The sequence below is a fragment of the Pagrus pagrus genome, assembly GCF_965226575.1.
Source record: "Pagrus pagrus genome assembly, chromosome: 12".
NCBI lineage: Eukaryota > Metazoa > Chordata > Actinopteri > Spariformes > Sparidae > Pagrus > Pagrus pagrus.
Window position 1 is genome coordinate 17728430 of NC_140196.1, and position 20220 is coordinate 17748649.

The window sequence follows — 20220 nt, forward strand, 5'->3', positions numbered from 1 at the left end:
CTCATTATTTTTATTTTGATATCTTTAGTTACCTAACAGGAAGGTTATCTGAAAAGTAATTAGTAACTTATGCTGTCAGACAAATGTAGTGGAGTAGAAAGTACAATATATGCCTTCAAAATGTTGAAAGTATAAAGTGGCAGAAAATAGAAATACTCAAGTAAAGTACAAGTAGATGAAATTGAACTTACTTGAGTAAATGTACTTAGTTACATTCCATCAGTGGAGACAGCTAACAGAAAACAAGTTCTTTGAGTAATCTGAGTACTGTATCAGTACAAATTTAACATGCTTTACTCGAGTAGGAAGTAGAATGGAAGTATAAAGTAGCAGAAAATGGAAATACTTGAGTAAACACAAGCACCTCAAAAAGTACAGTACTTGACTAACTGTACTTACAGTTACAGTCCATCCAAAATATGTCACTTAATCTTTTTCCTCACAACCATCTTGGCAACCCTTGAACTTATGTGAAAGAATACATCTGATAAATAATCTGATCTTTTTTCATGATGTAACTTTTAAGCATCAAACCAGGTCTCATGTTCTCGCCCATAAATCCAGCAGCGTGAAATCCAGAAGCAAATATAGCCAAAAAGGGAACTTTTTTTAGCAGTGTCTGTTCACAAACCGCTTTGGTTCTGATCCAGAAAGAAGAGTCTGACAGTAAAAACTAAGAAAAGTGTCCCACAAAGCCTCAACTGAGCATGCAAACTCCATAAAATAGCAGGCGCATCTCATGTGGTGTCTTTTAAAGACTCACTTGCTGAGGTTAGCTAAACACAGCTGTGGCGTTTCAGGACAAGCAAATGTGTACTTGTCTCAACAATAAGCACTTTGGTTCTTGAATTACAAATGTTTTTGTGCTTTTTCGTTCAACTGAAACATGGGAAAAAGATCCAAATTGAAATAAAAAAAAGTTGTAACAGTGAAAAAAAATCATTTTCCTCATCCTCTGTATGCATGAGTGAATGTTTGTTTGGTCATTTCTTTAGAGCTGTCACATGTCTACCAACTGAGCCATATGGAATCAGCATCATATGTATGCAGGTACGTCTGAGAGCTGATTTGCAGTCCTGACATTGCTTTTATTGCATTTCTACATAAATCACATTAGATTTTATGAGTTCGAGAAGGAAAATAAGTGTTGTAAATCTCAGTTCCTGGATTTAAAGAAATACAGGGGGACAGAAATGCCCACAGGTGCTGTATATTTTTGGTCAGGACAATATGTTTGCAAGAGAACAAAATCTCATAAATGTGGCTGGCTGACCATTAAAGAAAACATTTGAATGACGTAACCGGTTTCACAACTGTCGCTTGTGTTTTTATAAAAGACATGAGAGACTGGTATCCTGGTAACAGAGAAAGTTGGCTGCAGGGTGAGAGTTCACACTTCTCTAAATAATTTGTGCCTCAGGGCCTTCTCTTTCAAAATAAGTTAATCCTGTGAAACCAATTTCATGTGCTGCGAGGGTGCCAAAAAATCATAATTTACTCTACTTTCTGGCCATTAACCTTTATTTATTCACAGGAAATTGAATGAGCACACTTTCTTCTCTTTTCCACAGCTGCCAGCTTTACATTCTTGCAGATGAACACATTCACACCTTGGAAATTAACAGAGAGACTGATGTTTTCTATCAGCGAACACTGTGCAGGCGGTAATTAAAAGTGAGAGACAGGAAAGAGTTGCTTATTCGTTTTCCCAACATGTCAGGGAAACAAAAACCAGTAAGCTCTCAGATACAACACCACCTCTCAAAGATTTAGACGACTGTAGCTCCCACTGTAACCTCCAGACTCTTTAAAAAGCTCTCAATATACCCAAATATGTATAAGGAAGCAGGGCTTTACTGGCATGACTTTATAAACAAATGTAGATACTATACTTATTCCCTGACAACATTTTCTCACTACCCACCTCTCTTTCAGCATTTGAACAATAGTCATAATAAATCTGTCATAAAAATCCAGAAATAGACTCAAACCCAGCTGATGTAATGGCATGACAAATATAATCTGCCAGTTTTGGTCTTACTGGTATTGGCAAACATGTTGGCCATTAAAGGTGCAGAAATGCAATATAATAGTTATTACTATGATTTCATTATTGTTTAATCACCTGAAAGTAAGAAGAGTTTTCTTTTGTTTTGTTTTTTAACCACCATGTTGTCTCCACGTGTTTCTACGGTAGCCCAGAACAGACAAACCAAACTAACTCTAGCAGCCACTGTAGGGGAAAGTGAGTCGAGGGGTATTCAGTTGGTTGTAATCTGCAGCCACACTGTGAGATGCAACAAAATCCTACACACTGGACCTCTAAGAAGCAATAAACACAATACAGAAATGCTAAATATAGAAAAACTGTGTTGCCCTAATATTTGTGCACCTGCGAGCACTGACCCCTTTGTTTAATGTCCCCTTTGTTACATATCTTGGCCACTTTTCAAGTTGCTTCATAATAAGAGATGTTTATTTCATTTATTTGATTATTGCCTACCCTTGAACTTACAACATAGTCGCGTCCATCACATTTTTGAACATCTCTTTAAAGTTCCCATGAAGTTAAATTACTGTTTATGTGTTTTTATCACGTCTTGCTTCATATATACACCAGTATCAAGCCCAACAATAGCAAAAAAAGGCATTCATGGTATTTTAGAGTTGTAACTTCCTGAAAAATCATTAAAAATGATGACTCATTCTGCACTCAGGGGCGTGTGTTAATTTTTCGTCAAATAAATACTTTCTTTATTTTATGACGCTGCCATGGATGTGTCAAAAGAGGAATGTCACCAGAGGAGTGTGTTGCTTGTGACCGGACCTCACGGATTACTGTACAAAAATACAACTTTATGACTTTATTCAGTGATTTGGGTGAAGCTGGGTCATATTTTATGGAGAACATATTTGCTCCGAACAGATAGCTCAACTTGTTGCTAAAGTAACTGCTAACAAACGTTCTGATCACCAGCAGCTTCTCAATCAACACCCCCAGACCAGGGCCGTAAGCGGCCCCCGAGACTGACGACAGAGGACAATTAGAGTACTGAAGTGATTTATGGAGTCTCCTAGTAGACAGATACCAGTAGCTTTGTTGCTAAAGTAAGCGCTAACTGCTGCTTAATGTAGTTAGCTGCTGTTAGCTCGGTGAACAGTCCTTACTGACTCAGCCTCGGGTTGCCAGGTTCCAAACCTGGCAAGAAAACCACCTTGGTACTGTATTCTCTTCAAACTCCTTTTCTTCTCGGAGGCTGTGCTGTTCTGTCCCGGTCCAGCCTTGTTAAGTGGGAGCTGACTGGTTGGAGAGCGCACTCGATTATCCATTTCATGGGGACTTGAAAACCTATCTTCTTTTATTTAATTACAGCCCACATCTCTTTTAGGTCCCACTCCAGTGTATCTTGGAATTTTAACAATACTTCATTCTTTCCTGAGTTATTTCCTGACAGTGTTGCTGAGCCACACTATTTGGCAAAACTATTTTGATAAATAACTTAATTTTGTGCTTGAACTTGAAAACAACTGTTGCTTAAATGGAACAATCATGTATGACGATAGGAGAATCTGGGAATCTTGTGACTGCTAGAAAGTCACGTCACACAATGATCACCAGTTCAGCTTATCTGTCATCTATGTGTCATCTCAGAAGTCAAAGCCAAATACATACATCTTACCTAAATAACAAAACTCAAAGTAAAGTAGTTTCACAGTGAAAAAAGTAATAAATGGAAGGAGAAAAAAAGAAGATAAATCTCTCTTCAGATCAAACACATTGCTGAGTTAGGAGAACAGTCCTGCCTGCTGTGGGATGAACAGCTGGATTTTCTGTTCAAACTATGAGGTCAATCCAGGTCTGACTGTTATAGGACGTGCAGAAGAGTTAGTTCCTCAAAAACATCATGTACTTTAGTGACGAATATATGCACAGCTGAGCAAAATATTCTGTCTTCTCACTGCTATAAAACTAAAACCCTAAGACAGCTATGAGAACCTTAAACAAGAGGATGATGAGGTGGAGCCTCCTGAAACATTTATTTATTCTGAGGGAAGAGGCCCAACCTGAAGCTGCTGACCTGACACTGAGGGCTGCAGAGCTGCACAAAGACGCACACTGTTGATCAGAGCTGAACCATACCTTTTGATTTCCTGACACTGAACAGACGACAAGTGCTGATGCAGTTAGAGTGATCTCTACTCGGGGCCGCCAATAGTCTTGCTCGAGCCCAGGACAAGGTGATCCGTAAATAGTAGGTCACGCCAATGTCCAGGTGTATCAGGAGACATTAACATCACTAATGAGCTGCTCGCTGTGCCAGTCTGATTCCTGCAGCCAAGTCTACTGAGGGTGAGCGTGAAAAAGGTGCTGATGATCATTTTTCCAGAAAGACAGACCGAGTAGAAACCCCCGCACCGGCCAAGTGAGTGATCATCTTAACGAAGAGGGCTGTTGTAGCTGAGCCATAGCATGAGAAAATGCCAATGCCACTAAGTCATGTCTACATTTTGAGGCTTTGCTTAAAGATGAGGCTTTTCCAGGTGACAACACCACTGAGGACTGTGGAAACACAGCTTGAACAAGAAGGGAGGAATGCAAAACCACCACAAGACCCCAACAGAGGAGGTGATTACTCTTCCATCCCTGGTTATATCGATACTCCAGCTGGAAGAGGCTGAGATGATGCAGGAGGGGAAGGCTGATCCATGGACTTTACTCTAAAGTGATAGTACATAAAAGGACGGGTGGATCGATTCACCGCTGGAAAGATGGCCCATTACTTTTGAAATGAGAGAAAAAAGGGCTGTGGTATCCCCTTCAGCCCAAAACTAGAAAACTGCGCTGGTGAAAGTTATTCTGAAAAAAACATTTTTTGATCACGTGTATCATTTCTGCGCAACACTTCCAGTTCCATGATACTGCAGGCTACTTTGTTGTGCGATCGTGGCCAGATAAATTCTTTGGCACTTCCTAGATTTGGAAAGGCAGTTTGGGTCAAAGTAAACTCAGTGGGTGCAGGTGAATAACACAGTCTCATGTTGCACAGAATAAGTATGTGTTATTGGATCAGAATTCATGCATGTCATCCTAGAAAGAGGCTTGAATTTCTGTTAACTTTAGACCCAGTGTTCCTCCCGAGGCTCTTCTTCTATTGGGAGACAGTAAGTTTATACTCCAAATAGCTCTTTAAGAAAAGTCCAATTTACTTTATCTCCAGGCTCACAGCAGAGCTTTTTATCAATGTTTATTTTTACTGGATGGAAAGGAGCTGAGGAGCTCTTAATTCTTTCACATATCTGCATATAAAAACAGGCATTTTTCATTTTCTATGAGCTAGTTTTCATCAGAGTCCTCTTCACTTTTTTAAGTGTGAGTGCATGTTAACACACAAACAGAGAGGCTCAGATAGAAAAAAACATCAACTGTCTATGTTGTAATGTTTTATATATATTTTATATATTTATTTATTTATTTTTAACCTAATTGTTTATTCAATTTAACATACACAACAATGGCTTCAATGTGTCCGAAAAAGTATTTTGGGCACGGTAAGTCCGTCACAACTGGCGGTACTGAGTGGTACGTCTACAAAATTACGTCATTGTAATTGGTGTGCGGCATTCATGTTTTTTTATTAATTTGTAGGGCCAGAATAAATTATATCTTATAGTTATTAACAACAATTTAAAACAATTTGGGAATGTTTTGTACAACAGCAGACAGCCAATGTGAATGCTAACATACTATGGGTCAAAGCAACTACAGCAACTACAGTCAACAACAGCAAGGAGATGAAGAAAACTTCCCCAGACTCCCTTATAAAATCGCTCAGTTTTGTGAGTTGTTGAATAAGGACAAACTTTACAAACTTTGGGAAGCGCTATCTATGACAAATTCTTAATTATTTGGCACTCTTTGTAAATTCGGCATATGTTTTACACTCTCTCCTTATCAAAAGTCAGGAGAAGGCATCTAAATATCTAAATCTGCATGAGTAAAGACATTCAAATGAAATATAGGGCTCTACTTTCCCGTAAATACATGACTATTGCATATAGGTACCAAAATATACATAAATACATAAGCCAAAAAATATAGACTTAACTAAATTAAAGAACGTAATAATAATCATGTTGCAGGTAAGTCATTGTGTTTGTTTACCAAATATCAATATGTGTCTGTATAAAAATACAGTACATCTATTGTAATCTGGTTGTATCTATGATGCTATGGATGTGGCTACACTGAATACAGTAGCTTAAATACAACGCTAAGCCAGCACCACCATGTCAAGTCACTGCACACATAAAACACCTGCATGTAGCAAATGTCACACTCATTATAAGCTAATGTGTCAGCCATAATCGTAACAACCAAAGCACAGCCATGAGCTGTAATCGGAGCAACAGTCAAAGCTGTTTCATCCAATAGTCTGTCAGAATCGGCCTCTGCAGCAGTTAGTTATGTACATAACACATAATATGATATTATAACACAGCTCAGCCTTTGTCTGTGGATCAAAACAACCACAACATTTATCATAAGGGAACACAGAAGATTTTCAGGAAATAAAATCTTTTGGGAGCTCCATGAAATACATTTTACTGATGATATATCTGTATTTTAACTTAAACTGGCAATCGTTTTCTGCTTTAATGCATCATTATGAAGTAAATGTTGATTGCACATTGTAATGGCTATAGAATAATGAAACCATCTGCCTTTAGATCGGTTCCCTAAAAACCTGCTTTTACTTTACAACTTTGTCTGCCATCGTCTCCAGGGAAAAGAAAGATTGGCTGGTGATCCAGTCAGGTTGGCAGCCTGCCACCATGTCTATCTGCTTTTTAGTCTCCTTTATAGGCTAAATGATTGAATGAACTCGGAAATGGATCCAGTTGTCTTTGCAACACTGCCGCCAACAACAATGCCAATGGGAAACACTAGGTGGTGGTAAAGTTGTCTGTTGCCACTTTAAAGCTAAAGTAGAACTTTACTGAGGTTTAAACCTTTGAGCTTTTTTTTTTTTTGCCAAGAAGCCAATAGAAATTAATAGCACTCTCATGTCTGTACAGTAAATATGTAGCTGGTTAGCCTAGCATAAAGACTGGAACTAGAGAGAAACAGTGAGCCTCCTACAAGAACCTCTGAAGCTTTATAATACGTTACACTGTAAAACAAAAAACAAAAGAAATTTATTTTTTTATCTGCAATTATTAAATTTAGAATTTTTCGCATTGATAGTCTATAACTGTAATTAATAGTTTGGCAGACTATTTCATGTATATAAAACAACATTAGAGGCTCTCTGAAAGGTGCACAGGGTTTGTCCACTTGTACACTGACAACCAGAGCTGATAATGAGGAACTTTAAAAGCAATCATGTCATTAAAAATAAATAAAAATCAGGTTACTAAAAGAGAAAAGAAAGAGAGGAGTGAGATAGAAAACAACATTGTCAGTAGTGTTAGAGTGGTTTCTGTTATTTTTCACAGATTTTCCTATACCTTTTAAATACACTAAATATCCACATTAAATTACATCATTTAAATCACATGAAAAATCTGTAAATGTGATTAACCGTAAAAATGTCTTTTTTTAACAGAAACCGTTTTTTTCCCACATAAATATACTTTCGGATTTTTTTTTATTGAAAATGTTGATACTGTAATTACATTTAACCTAGATAAAATGAGTCAACAATAAGAGAAGTATTGTGTAGTTACATAGATTTGTTTGTTAGTTGACAGATATCTTGTTTACTTAGGGAAGTTTTTTATCTCGTTTTTTTTATGTCTCAAACAAACAAGATACGTGTGATACGCTAACCAGCTGTAAGCTTTATATTTACGTTACAGACAGAGTTGTAATATTCTCAACTATCAGCGAGAAAATGAAAAAGCTCAAGTAAGACTTAAGTAATACGTATTTTTAGTATTTTAACATTGTTGTTTTGCTGACAGATGTGAAAACTTCCTGGTATGTAGTAAACATAATCATGAAGACATACAGTATTGGTGCAGGACATAACCTTCGGGAAATGTGAATATGTTTCAGTTATTTTCTTAGGTTGGAGTTAAAAGACGCTGTCTCATCATTCTGTCTCAGCATCACAAACTGCTGTCTTCACCTTTACATTTCATTACTTCTAAACTCGAGCCAGAAGGCGGGTGTGGATCCTCTTCCTCTTCCTCCATCAGTGCTCACCTATCCCTCCATCCTCTCCTCCTGGGCTAAAACCTAAACATTTACAAGCAGGTGTGGATCTGTGAGAAACTTTGACTGAGCACAGATGGCAGGAAATTCCAGTGAAATGACAGTGGCTGAGTCCAAACCGCAAGACAGTGTGAGCAGAGCCCGTGAACCAGATACAGCAGGGCCAGCAGCGGCGGCAGCAGCAGCAGCAGCGCCTATGGACTCAACTTGGACTCCCCCAGCCTGCCAGCGTCTTGAAATAGGAGCAGCTTCACAAGACGCCTGTTAAAACTCTTCTGTGATGAAGCGCGTCTGGTGTGGTGGGTACGGACTGACTCCAATGTGTCTTTCCAAACAAATTTTGGGTGGTGTTTGGTCTGAGAAACCTTAGCTGGTGAAAAGAGATTATGTTTAGCAGGTTTTCATAGCCCACATTTGGTGAAACATCAGTATTTTTGCCAAAAGATCAAGCAGGACTATATCAAGCAACACTTTCCAGCTCTTCATAGTGAACTCCTCCATCTGATGTCATGGCAGAATTTATTTAACACAACTAACAGACAAGTGTTTAGTAGTGGCAGGAATTAAGTGTGCAGGTCACCAAAGTTTGTGGCCTATAATCAGTCTGCCCCTAATGTGAACACATGAACACGACTTCAACTCATCACTCGAGTAAAAACCAAATACATAATTAAGATAAAATAAAAGTCATCTCATTGATATTTCTCTCTAGTCTTTATTTGCATATGTGTCTTATCGAGGTAATCAAAAAGTAACTGAAAGTAATCAAGTAACATTCCTTTCATATTGTGATACTAACCCTCCCGACCCTGAATATCGGTATGTACCACGTCTTGTAAGCTAATATTATTACAGCTGTCTTGCTGATAAATGAAGCCGCATTGTTCCATTTAAGAAACAGCCACAGAGAGAGGATCAGCCGCGGGTCCATTATCGCCGTCTGATCATATTACTGAGGAAGTAAGACGAGATAAGCTCGTAAAGCAGCCACTGAAAGTCATTTCAAACATATTTTCAGCAGAAGGAAATTTGCAACACACTGTTACTTCTATGCTGCAACAGCAATACAGTTATTCTTTCTATGGGTTATTATTGTTGGTAACAGTTTTTATTAAGGCCCTTATAAGTCCTTATAAGATGCTTATAGGATTCTTATTCGGATTAATAAGCCTACGTAAGCATTAATAATAGCATTATAAAAATGTTTATTGCTATACTATAAGACATTTAAAGGCAGTTGTTCACTTGTTAACAGTTTATAGGCTGGTTAAGAACTGAGAGCTGGTCACACACAGTTACACATTCAGCTCAACCACAGTCTGATCTGTTAGCCACTGAGCAACTCCACTGGAGCAGTCGGGGTTCAGGGCCTTGCTCAAGGGCACCTCGGTGGTGGTAATGAAGGTGGAGTAAGCGCTGACTTTTACTTTCCCCATCCAGATTTATCCTGCCGGTCCGGAGGTTGAACTGGCAGCCCCCCGGTCACAAGTTTTATTAATGTTAATAAGCATCTTACTTGGACTTATAAGGGGCCTTATTTCCTATTAACTAATGCTTATTACAAGGACCTTTATATAAAGCATTAACTTGTTTTTTTGGGTCACTAAAAGTAAATACGATACGGGTATGGGTATTGAAACAATCCTATCTGGTATCACTGGAAATCAAAAGTATTTAAACTGGAAGGTGGAGTAAAAAGCCAGTGATATCAGTCTCTCCTGGAAGATATTCATAGTGTTGCAGTCAGTTGTTTCGTGTTAGAAGTGACAGAAATAGTTGTATCAAGAATGAGACAGGACAGAGAGACCTAGCCTCTAATCTCTACATGGCAAGAAGTAGATGAATGTCAGTCGACAGTTTCAGAAAGTTAGGGAGAGGGTTTCCAAAGCTGTTCAACCATCCAACAATGAGGATTTTCCATCACGAGTCTGGATATGCACACATTTTACTCGTTGAAAGTACATTATCTGTACCTGACACTCGTTTAGGAGTCCTCACTCAAACCTATTGTGTTGGGAAGATAATAGTAATCACCAGAGATCCATGTGTTTACTTGTTGATTTAGTTATTTGTGCCAGAGAGAAGGAGTGTGGACGTGTTGGAGTCATATTGCAAACACATTTGGGATTAAAGGGGAAAGTAGGGTAAAGGGAAAATGAATTAATACTGTAAACATACACTTACTTTCTGAGCATCACTGAAACTCACATTTTAGTTCCTGTTAAACATTTCTCCCTGTGTTTCCAGCCGGGCCTCTGAATCCTTTAAAACACTCCTCTTTTATTTTCTTTGTACTCGAGCTTTGAAATGTAAATTCATTTTCCTCTGGGAGCGGATGAAACGAGGCGAGCTGTGTGTACGTCTGCTTCACACGTTCTGCGAGGCGTCATTTATCTTGACAGATCTCTTTAATTTAACTGCTATACTTGTTATGCCTGTATGTTAGTTTTAGGTGGCTCCCAGTAATAATATTTAAACTTTATTGCCACAGCTCCCTCTACATTGAGTTTGGTTCTCTCTTTAGTGTACGCGTCCAAACACTAACTCATGCAAAAACAGTACATTTTGTTGCTACTGGCTGTGACTAATGCATACTTTTAATTTGGACACAGTAATATTGTAAACCGCTGCTGTACTGATTTAATAAACTTTCCTCTCTCTTGCTGCTGTGCTGCTGCATCTCCAACCTCCCACTGAAGACCTCTTGGGAACTAAAACGAATTAGCCTTATTGTGTTATTCCTCATGAAAGCCTTGTGTCTTCGTCTCCAAAATGTAAACTTTTCAAGAACAATGAACAACAGAGCTTCATGAAGTCGGATCAACGGGTTGTCAGTTCATCTTAAAGCTGTGCTGGTAGATATTTGTTAAAAATAAAATTTGGTTGTGCGGCCCACGACTTTTCTATTTTGGTTTAGTCTCGCCTCTCTCATCAACCCAGTTCACAGACAGCTGTTTTCAGCACAAAAAAAAGCTCTGATGAAGCAGCTATATGCCACCTGCCCTGCAGCAAACAGCAGACAAAGTTAGCAATTAGCTGGTGAATAGAGTATTTAGCAGCTAAACACCCAGATATTTCTCTCATAAGGTGATTGAAATCAGACCCAAACTAAGAGAGGATTGAATTTTGGACTTGGATTGACCAGAATCACATCATTGAATGAATGCTAGACTTGTCTGTATACACTGATTGTGAAAGTAGGCAACTACTTGCTGCCAAATTCACCATATCAAGCTTATGAGGGGCCACTATAGGCGTTTTTGGACCGGAGGAATCCCCTTTTTTATTGTATAATTATAGTATTTGGGATTTGGCTGATCTAATAGGATGGGGGAGATTGTTCCGTAGTCCGGGTGCAAATACTTCAAAAAAGGAGTCAGCTTTTGTTTTCAGTCTCGTACATGGTATAGACAAGAGATTCTGGTTGGATGATCTAAGAGGACGGTCAGTGGTGTAAGGGCTGAGTAGCTCGGAGATGTACACAGGCGTTAAGCCGCATAGTGCCTTGAAAGCAATCCTGAACTTAACTGGCAGCCAGTGCAACGAGGCTAAAAAATGGTATAATGTGAAATCTCCAATTTGTCCTAGTTTAAAGTCAAGCAGCTGTATTCACATCAGTTCTCAGAACTCTGTTTTGAGTGACGTAAGTATACATTGATTGGTGGATCTCAGGAGCCAGCATCTGCAACTGCCATTTCTAAAACTCTGTCAGCTGTGCAAACAACAGACAACACAAAAAAACAGCTTCTAAAGAAAAAGCTGGCTGGCTTTCATTACTTCACTATTCCGACTTGTTGTGCGAATGCCAACAGAAAAAAAGCCCTTGACGGCACATAACCTCCAGAGCCGTTTGGTCCAAAAACACCTTCAGTCAGATATTGATCAGCAGTTACAAGGTGGCCAAAAGTCTATTCATACTGCTTTAAAGGTGTAATTTCTGAGAATTAGCTGTACATCAAAGGTAGCTCCAAAAACATAGAGGACAGCGTAACCGCTAACTTCTCCTCACTGCACTGGACTTGCTACTCTTTGCAATTTGCAAATTAGCTCAGTTAGCCATGGAGCTAAGTGGCCTGCACACACTGCAACCTTGGAGGACAGGGGGAGTCATTGTGGGCTCAAGGATTTAGCTCAGCACCCTCCCAGTGAACAGAGTGGGACCGAACACAAGCTGTGAGACTGACAAAGGCCAGTCAGATGACAAAGGATAAAGTACGGAGGTGATTTACAGCAGCTCTGACCAGGACTATGAGACCTGAAGCTGGTGAAAATGGAGCATAGAGCTGTATTATTTTCACATCTGACTCTGCGAGGATTTATTTCAATCCAACTAGAGGTGATTGTGGAAAGATAAACAAAGTCTGTATTTAGTTAACGTTGAGTTTATATCAATGAGTTAATGGATCAATTAAGTTTGTCTTAGTTCACTTAAAGACAGAAACTTGAATTGAAATGATTTCCTTTCTTGACATTTTGATGTGAGTTTATTTTGTTTAGTTATACAAATAAGTAGCAAACTTACCACTTTTACATCTAACAGCTGAAACTACAGGGCTATCAGGCTATCAACTCTCGTGGTACAAAGTGGTATTGCGAGACAGGACGGGCTGGGGCTAGCTGGTTAGCATGTTAACTTCAGTAGACAGATCCGCCACACAGTACAAAGACGTCTTTGACATTAAGTCAACACTGTTGTTTCTTCACATTCTGTCGATAATTATATTAATTTTTTTTTAATGTTTTAAACTACAACGTTGGCCATATCTTACACATTGCTCCCTAAAAAAGAAGTAAAACCACCTCAAAAGTTGTAGCTACGAGGCTTTTAAAGCTTTAAAGTCAATACATTTTGGCAGCCAGCCAATCAATTAAGCAATCAGTGAACTAAAGACAAGTTTCTGGTTAATTTTGAAGTCAGACTATGTAACTTGAGGATGTTTACTTTACATACAAAGATTTTACTGCTAATACTTTACAATATTTGTTGTTAAATGCAGGACTTAAACTTGTAATCTAACTGTCGTATTGCTACTTTAATTAAAGGATGTGAATACTTCTTACACCACCGTCCAACACCGAAACAACAAATCATTCAACCACAAACATGAAGGGTTTGCCTGCAACTAAATATGGAATCAAATCTAAACCAAAGAGGCTACACACACGCACACAAACACACACAATATTTCTGAACACACATGTCTTTATTACATTTGTTTTCTATTGAAGTATTGTGAGAATAACCTCAAGAAAGAATCTGGAGTTTATAATAATCGCTGAGAGATAAACTACCCTCCGAACATTAACTGGAGCTTTTAAAATCCCACTAATTCACTCGACTTTGCGAAGAAGAAACCTTCTGGGACTTGAAATAATTTACCAAGTAAACAGGATTTAAAAAGACATTGGCCTGCAGTTAATACGCACCAGAAACAATGTTGAAACAGTTACCTCTGATACTCGCAGCGGGTCGTATTACCCAGCTGTGTCACCCTTGGGTGTTGCAAAAGAGCATGCACCTCCAGCCAGGAATAATATTTCTGAACCAAACCAAAATGAGCTCTGCTTGTAGGGCAATCACTGTTAATGTCCGTGAAAGGTATGTAAGGAGAAAAACAAGTGACGAACCATTTCATCAGCGTGCTCTGAACACAGGCACCGCTGTCATAAAACAGCAGTTCAAACTAGAATGAGATCGGATGTGACAAATTCAGACTCCAGGCTCAAAGACATGGTAACAAATATTTATGTAGGAACAAGCAAATTTGCTTCTTGCCTCACACTAAAACGTCCCATATGATCAGTTTCTCACTGACTTTGAAGCCTTAATTAAGTACATTAGGTCATCTTGTTCTGCGTACCGTAAACATGAGTATTCAAGGCACATTAGCAAGTAAGCTATGACTTAAAATGACCTTAATAAGTTGTATCCATCCAAATGTTGCTTGAATTTTAATCCCAATCCCAAAAAGTCAACACAGATTCATTTGGCTCATCAGGTGTTTCCATCAGCTGGTTGCAAATAGTATGAAGAGGGTGTAACAAGATTACGTAATCAAAAGGGATCCAGTAACTCTCCCAAAAGGACCTACATTTGTTTTGTTTTCTACAATGTGGTGTTTATCATTTACTGCCATTTGTGTTTTTCAGTTTTGGGCTTTGCTGGGTAAGGAATGGCTTCACATTTTTTGAATAATTAGCGTTTCAAGAGTTAGATGAAAAGATTAACACAACTAAGTACAGAGCTATGAGGTTACTATCTTAGCATAGCTTCGCATACAGACTGAAAACACAGTGAAAGTCTTAGCTGGCTTAGCTCTGTCCTCAATTTAAAAATAAACCGTGCAGCACATCCAGGCTAATTTATTGTAACATTTGTGAAACTCGAAACCCATTAGCCATCCTTGGACAACGATTTGACCTCCAGCAGATATCCAGATAGCCTGACAAATAACAGATTTCCATCTTCTGTGCACCGGCCATTGTTTACAGTCCGATGAACAACTAAAAGGAGCTATCTGTAAGAATTGTAGTTGAAACATTCAATAATTAAATAAACTATATTGACAGAGAATGTGAGTCAATAGCAGTTTTGAGTTAGCATACTACCCAGCTAGCCCCATCCAATCCTGGCCAAAGCTGCTGTTCAAGCAGTGTAAAGACTGACACTCCCTGGTCCCCAAGTGCCCAGTGCGAGCAGGTAGCTGCACAGCTAACTGAGCTAACTAGCTATGGGTACTCTGGTGATTCTAAGCGCTATATTATAGGCAACTTGTTTCAGTTTCTTGAAGGTGTTTCACCACTCTCTGTTAAGCTGTCTGGGGAGGGAACTAAGTACTGCATTGTAGGTGGGTGATAGGTAGTGTCGTAGGCCACCTCCGACACTACAACACTACCCATCACCCACCTACAATGCAGTCCTTAGTTCCCTCCCCAAACAGCTTAACAACCATTCACACCTGGGCTCACCTAGCCCTGGCAACCCACATGCAGGCCGGTTGGGTCAACGACTCTGTAAGGACACTCCCATACAGAGTTTAAAAGCCTGCAGACTCCCCTCCAGTTAGTTAGAACTGAAGAAGCCTCTTGGATGAGAGGTGAAACGTCTCCAGGAAACTGAAACACGTCCAGTTGCCTACAATACAGCACGTAGAAGTACCGTGAGCTGGATGACTGAGAACCTTCATCAACATGTACACTGGTGATATGCTCCCTCCCTGTGTGTTTTGGGCATGAATTCGACATGTGGCCAATTCTTACATATTGCACTTTTAAGACGTGAGAATGGAGTTAATTTATTTGCATATTAATACAAATCGATTTTTAAAAGCTAGAAAATTACCTCATTTTGCAGCCAGTTCTCACACCCACTGCCTCAGTGTGCTTTACAATCTGTACAGTGAACAACACACTCTGTCCTTCGACCCTCGATTTGAGTGAGGAAAAACGTTCAACAGGGGTAAAACATGATGGAAGAAACCTCAATAAGAGCCACAGAGGAGGGATCCCTCTCCCAGGACGGACAGACTGCAATAGATGTCACATGTACAGAACAGAACAACAAAATCACAGTTTACAAGAAAGTGTTGCCCAAGTGCCTGAGTCAAACGAGGCAGCCTGGTCTGTGGCCTTACGCTTCTAAGTTTGACGCTATAGTTACCCTTCTAGTCTCACTTCTTGAAGCGCCCCTCTCTAACCCTAACCACCACCAATGAAATGTTTGCCATCAAGCTTTATTTTGAGTGTAACCGGACATTGCATATTACGTATTATTGCTAACTTGACCGCGGAGCCCTTCACGTCTCAAACTGACACTAGAGGAGTAGGTAGAGCTTCATAGTGTGAAGCTTTCGTCACTGATCAAGCTGCCATATTTGACGAGTTGGGATTGAGAGAACGTGTTGCACTTCGACTGATGCGTTCTGCCTCTTTTGCTCTTTCCATAGACCATTTACCTGCATTCAACCAAACCCTGCTCGGACATGATTGGTCAATACTACTCAGACTACGAATGTACTACATATGAAACCAGAACGCTTGCCAATATCTTCTTCTGCATTCATATGCAGATATCTGTTTATAGAGATTATACATTTGTAGGCTAACTGCCGAGCTAACCGTTCCCAGTCTTTATGTTAAGCTTACCGTTTTGTGTCTGAGACATGAGAGTTGTCATCAGTCTTCTCTACCTCTAATACCTATTCCCCAAAATGTCGAATTGTTTCTTTAATAGGAGTTGTTTCTTTAATAGGCTATGTTATGCTGACGGAGGTTAAGCAATACAAGTGAAGTATAGAAAATGCTTTCATTCTAATTTTTAGGTATTTTCCACATTTTTTTTGTGTTAGTGCAAAGATTTCTGAGGTGCAACTTTAAACGTAAAGCATAGACGATGAGAAAGATGATGGACCATTGGTGAATTAGACAGACGATGAGAGGAGAGGAAATACAGTACACTTAAGTGCAGTACTTGAGTAACTGTACTTAATTACATTCCATCGCTGGTTATTACCATCACTTGTGCTGTAAAATGTTCTAATAACGTTCCAATAATATTTTTTAATACTACTTTTCAAATAAGTTCCCTTCGTTGTTGTCACTGTATCAGTGTTGCAAAAGTCTTTCTTGAGTAAAAGTAAAGATATAGTGTTAAGATATTACTTTGGTAAAAGTAAAGGTCACCCATAGCCTACAAATAGATCTAAGTAGAATAGAAGTAAATATATATGATATTGTAATAAAGTTTCAGAAGTACAAGAAAATGATGCATAAAGTTATAGTAATATAGATGTACACAGTGATGGAATATTACTAAGTACATTTACTCAAGTACTGTACTTAGGTACTTCAGAATTTTTCCATTTCTGCTGCTTTGTACTTCCACTCCACTTTATTTTGTAGGCAAATATTGTACTTTTTACTCCACTTCATAGTACAGACACTAAGGAGGAAAAACAGTTGTTTTTTTGTAAATGAGCAATTTCCACTTGCGCTGATAAGATTTGGGGATTGAAAGCTTCAGTAAAAGTTTGTGAATGGACGTAGAGTGAAGATCATTTTCTAAACTACTACTTCCACTGTCAGCCAGGAACCTTTATCAAATTACATGCAACAGTATTAACCCAAGTTTTAGTTATGACATGTTACTCGCTTGGTCAAGGTCAAGACTGAAGTGTCAAACTCGATACATTTTGTGTCCCTTATAAAACGGTGCTTTCCCTGCCAATGTGGCCTCCAACCCTTTGTTTTTTATTTAGTTTTACCCCATACGTGTTGTGGCAAATGGACTTAATTCATTCGGTCACTACTTCCGCTTGTGAAATATTTTGAAATCGCAAAATTTTGCAAAGTCAGCAGAGGAAAACAATCCACTAAAACTGAAATGCTTTTGTTATTTTCTCCCCCTGGTGTGAAATTGAGGCAAACATACACTGCCAGGGCAAACAAATAGTTTAGGGCGAAACAAATCTTGGCTCACTGCTCGGAGCACCACTCTCCATCCGAGCACTTGAACAAACAATCTGAGCATCTGGTGAAATAATCGCTGACTCACTGGTATTGATCAACAACCTGGTCACCCTCCCAAAGGCACATTAAGTTAATACTTTACAGGAGTGCAAATGTTGTTTGTAACCTCTTAAATGGCCACATATCTCAGATTAAATGATAAAATTAACTCCCTGCACACACCTCTGTGCTGTGGGAATGCTGGCCGAGGCCTGCGAGAATAAACCATGATTCCCCAGCTAAACTCCATGCCAGTGATACCCTGAGACTAATGATTAAAACAAGCCTCCTCATCTGTTTGACTTTCAGAAAGCCAGATTTCCACCCCCTGCGCAGCACTTTTCATTCCAGCTACATTACATAAATCAGCAGACTGCAAAGGAGTGGAAAGGAAGAGTCCCATAAGTAATAAGAGGGGGGGAATATCACAGGGGAAGACTTTACTACAGTATAGAGCAGCGTATCTATTAATTGCCTTCCTCAAATCCTTGTTGCACAATCAAAACAAGTTCTTGTGCAATCCAGGAGGTAAAATTAGACCTGATTATAACAATGTGGAGGTTTGTCCAAAACTTTTTTCTCTTCTATCTCAGGAGGTTTTTCCTCATTTATCAAAATTTCTTGACAAGTTAGTGGGTTGTAAAGAATTCCTGCACATCCTGCATCCAGCAAACAATGGTTTCATGTCTCAGCTGGAGTCACTTTAAATGCTTACAGACAGCTGTTAACATTTAACATCCTTGTATACTTTCTCAATCATTTTTCCTTTTGCGCTCATTATCAAAAGAGAAAAGACGATATTTTGGCTGAATTTGAGACTAAAACACCCTTAAAACACAACATAACACGCGCTGACGCCTTCTTAAGTTGCCATGACAGCACAGTTTCTACAAGTTGACACGTTTTGGACACTGAAACACGTTAAAAGCGCAGTGAGCGCTTCTTCTTACCGCTTTGTGTCCTCTTCATCCTCACAGCTCGCTGGTGGGTCTTCGCCTCGCGCTGGTTGCACGCGGACTGCGCTGCTGCCCCGCTGTCACTGCCGCGCGCTCCGTCTGCCTCTGCTTTGCTGCGCGCGCACATGCACGCACGCTAAGGCGAACTTTTTTTTGTTGTCTTAATCTACGGAGGAGGATGCAGCTGATTACAGTCACGTAATGTAAGTGTTTGTGCTGATCAGAAGGTTTTTTTATTTAGTTTTCATTACTGGACTACAAATATGCAGAAATATGTTTTCATATCTGCTTTAAGGACTCCATCATGGTGACCTTATCACTAGTTTTTGGTTTTATCACCAATGTTGTAAAAAGCAACCAAAAGTCATATTTGAGTAAAAGTAAAGATACTGTGTTAAATATTACTTTGGTGAAAGTTAAAGTCACCCACACATAGAGCTACCTATTTGAGTAAAAGTCTTAAAGTATCTGATATTAAATGTATGTAAAGTATCAAAAGTAATTTTCTGGCAATAAATGTATTTAAGTTTCAATCTACTTTGGCTGTGATGCAGCCTGTAATTCTCAAAGTAACTAGTAATACAGTTAACACATACATTTAGTGGATGAAAAGGTTTAATATTTCATTAGTGTATTCCACTAATATTTTTGGGAGTTCCTTCTGTTGTTGTCACTATATCAGTGTTATGAAAGTCATACTTGAGAAACAGTAAAGATGTAGTGTCAAAATATTACTTTGGAAAAAGTGACAGTCACCCATAGCATAGAGTAAAAGTATCTAATATTGTTCTTTAGTATCAAAAGTTACTTTATAGCAAATCATTTACTTAAGTATTAAAAATACAAGTGGAAGATTGAAGAAAGTTGAATTATGCATAAATTATATATGTATACAGTGATGGAATGTTACTAAGTACATTTACTCAACTACTGTACCTAAGTACTTGAGTACTTAAGATTTCCATTTCTGCTGCTTTGTACTTCCACTCCACCTCATTTTGGAGGAAAATATTGTACTTTTTACTCCACGACATTGATTTGATAACTTTAGTTACTTGTTACTCAGATTTAAAAAACACACACAAAAAAAACGGTCAACACATAGTATACAGTGTATACAAGTAAATATATGTATAATTTACTGTTTCTTGTATTTTTGATACTTAAGTACATTTTAATATCAGAGACTTTTACTCAAGTACTATTTTATGGTTGACTTTCACTTTTAACAAAATAAAACTTTAACACTTCCATCACGGCCGGTCAGTGTTTCATTGTTATATCTGATGTTTGTGGATTAAAATCACTGCTGCATTAATGTGTATGTTGCATTTAACTAATTTATATATGGATTGGAAGTTAAATCTATATTATATTCTACAAGATCATCATATGTTTTATAAGCTTAAGAAGCTTGTGAGTTTTATCAACATTTTATCCTTCAGTTTATCAGAAACATTCAAAATCACCACATTAAAAAAATTTTTATCTGAGAAGTAACTAGTAACTAAAGCTGTCAGATAAATGTAGTGGAGGGAA

General features: G+C 38.6%; 1 protein-coding gene across 2 annotated transcripts in view; it reads right to left on the minus strand.

The window, feature by feature from the left end:
- glis1a (GLIS family zinc finger 1a) overlaps positions 1-18760 on the minus strand; it is a 46846-nt gene extending 28086 nt beyond the window's left edge. For both annotated transcript variants that reach the window (XR_014623761.1, XM_084369293.1), the window contains exon 1: positions 18676-18760. The gene's annotated coding sequence lies outside the window, so the exon portion shown is untranslated. The remainder of the gene's footprint in view (positions 1-18675) is intronic.
- Between the last annotated feature and the right edge of the window lie 1460 nt (positions 18761-20220).